Source organism: Pinus tabuliformis, chromosome 3_1 (genome assembly GCF_031772625.1).
Source record: "Pinus tabuliformis cultivar Carrire ecotype Pingquan chromosome 3_1, CPIR1, whole genome shotgun sequence".
Taxonomy (NCBI): Eukaryota; Viridiplantae; Streptophyta; class Pinopsida; order Pinales; family Pinaceae; genus Pinus; species Pinus tabuliformis.
In genome coordinates this window covers 960,710,063-960,711,983 of record NC_142301.1, presented here as the reverse complement: position 1 = coordinate 960,711,983, position 1,921 = coordinate 960,710,063, and the positions used below count along the sequence as shown (strand labels likewise).

Below are 1,921 nucleotides of genomic sequence, written 5' to 3'. Positions count from 1 at the left end.
ACATCATTAGTTTCTAAGTAGTAACGATTTTCTTAAATAACACTAACATATCAAAATACATCACTAGAATCTAAGTAGTATAGATTTTCTTAAATAACAATAACATATCAAAATACATTCTTTATAATAGATTTGTTAAAAAAAAACAAAAAACAAAAAAATTATTTTAATCAAACTTAATATACATTTAAAAATAAATGAAACTAAATAAATATGCCTAAACTAAATAGTTAGGTTTTAGAATTTCATCTATGGACTTTCGGTTTTAGAATTTCAACTAAATAAAAAGCGGATGGACTTTTCCTTTCAAATATGCAATATAAATGATGATAAGCATTAACCCAATCATTATCGAAATATAAAATTATTTTAATCTTTTAAATATTAAAATATCAAATTAAATATGGAAAAAAATAAAATAAAATTATTATTATTATTTTCGAATTATGTAAGAAGTGAAGTCTCAAGCTTCTTTTCGATGATCTAACTTGCATCCAATACAGTAAAAGTAAATAAAAACCACCCAATCCATAAATGGCAGGCTAAATACTAACATACACAAACCGGAGGACGGTTTTACATGTGACTCCCAAATTTATGATATTATTTCAAATTTCCCACACTATTCTCCATAAAATTTAACCTTTGCAGTATCCTTCTATTAAAAAAAGTTTAAATTTGCAACAACGCTTTGCTATTCGATATTAAATGCGAGAGAAGAGGGCCGCGGAGAGTTACAAAGCGCGACAAAATCATCGATACCGTCGCCTGTCACCCAAACGATAGCCATGTTGGCCAAAAATCCCCAGTCCAACGTCTGCAATAACACAGCAAACTACACTTATTCTAGACTGTATGCTCTTCTTCTGCTTCCATTGCTAAGAGAAATAATAATTCACCTGCTTTATGATTTGAACAGCTTTACTGCAGTAATATCGCATACTTCTCACATTTGATATATGATAATGTTGAAACTTTTAAGTAGCGCAACAATTATAAGTTTATAACCACTGCCAAAGTGTCAGAGTTGCCCTGCAACAAAAATTGCTGAGAGAGAATTTAGTGTCTCTGCACGGATCTTCTTGTCAGGAAACTAATAGCTTCATCCAATCACCTTTCTATCTTCTACTACAATCTGCATAGGCCCTGCTATGATGATCACTGTTTCGTTCCATAAACATGTATAATATAAATATACATCCTAAACAAAAATCTATCGGCTACAACATATACGGAAATCAAGTCTCCACTGTAAAAAAATTCAACAAACTGATAAAGCAGATGATAAAGAGATTACCTCCCTTGGAATCCACCAGAGAGTTTGATCGGCAGGTCCCATGGAGGCTCCGCCCCACCTGCAATCAGAACGAATCCAGGCATCGCTTATATAGGGCTTACCAGAGCTGCCTGAACATGTGCGGTGGGTATCCCATGGGCATCCCTTGGGCATATTCCGAGTAAGGCTGAGGGCTATTATGGTCAGATTGTAACACGGGGGCAGAAAAGTAATGTAACAAGAACAGATGCGTCGTGCATCTACTACCCTGCGACAGTATGATTAACAGAAAACTTCAGGAAAGCGATCGATTTGACCACACAACATACTTCATAGTCTGAATATTAAATAATACGAAAACTATACCGCATAACATGTGCCTCCGACCTAGAATATTCGCATCTTAAAAGCATCTTGGCCGTCTATATGTCGTCAGGCTCGTGGTCCAGCCCGAACCTCGCCCATTTGCCTTACCTGTAGGGCCCCATTTCTACTGGCGAGGAACTTTCAACGGGCTTGCATTTCCCCGCCCTGTAGGGCCCCATTTCTACTGGCGAGGAACTTTCAACGGGCTTGTATTTCCCCGCCCTGTAGGGCCCCATTTCTGCCGGCTTTCGGCCGAGTGGGTTGTTCTTTGCCAGATAG

At 36.9% G+C, this 1,921-nt stretch overlaps 1 long non-coding RNA gene across 4 annotated transcripts; it reads right to left on the bottom strand.

Annotated features, from left to right (window-relative positions):
• Positions 1 to 632: 632 nt before the first annotated feature.
• Positions 633 to 1,407, bottom strand: LOC149191002 (uncharacterized). Of its 4 annotated transcripts, none has more exons than XR_016256561.1 (3): positions 1,298 to 1,407; positions 900 to 1,161; positions 633 to 817 (listed from the first exon to the last, which is right to left on the bottom strand). It is a non-coding gene; the product is annotated as an uncharacterized LOC149191002 (long non-coding RNA). The 4 variants fall into 4 exon arrangements; XR_016256565.1 differs by having other exon boundaries at positions 900 to 1,032; positions 1,298 to 1,391; XR_016256564.1 differs by having other exon boundaries at positions 900 to 1,146; positions 1,298 to 1,351.
• Between the last annotated feature and the right edge of the window lie 514 nt (positions 1,408 to 1,921).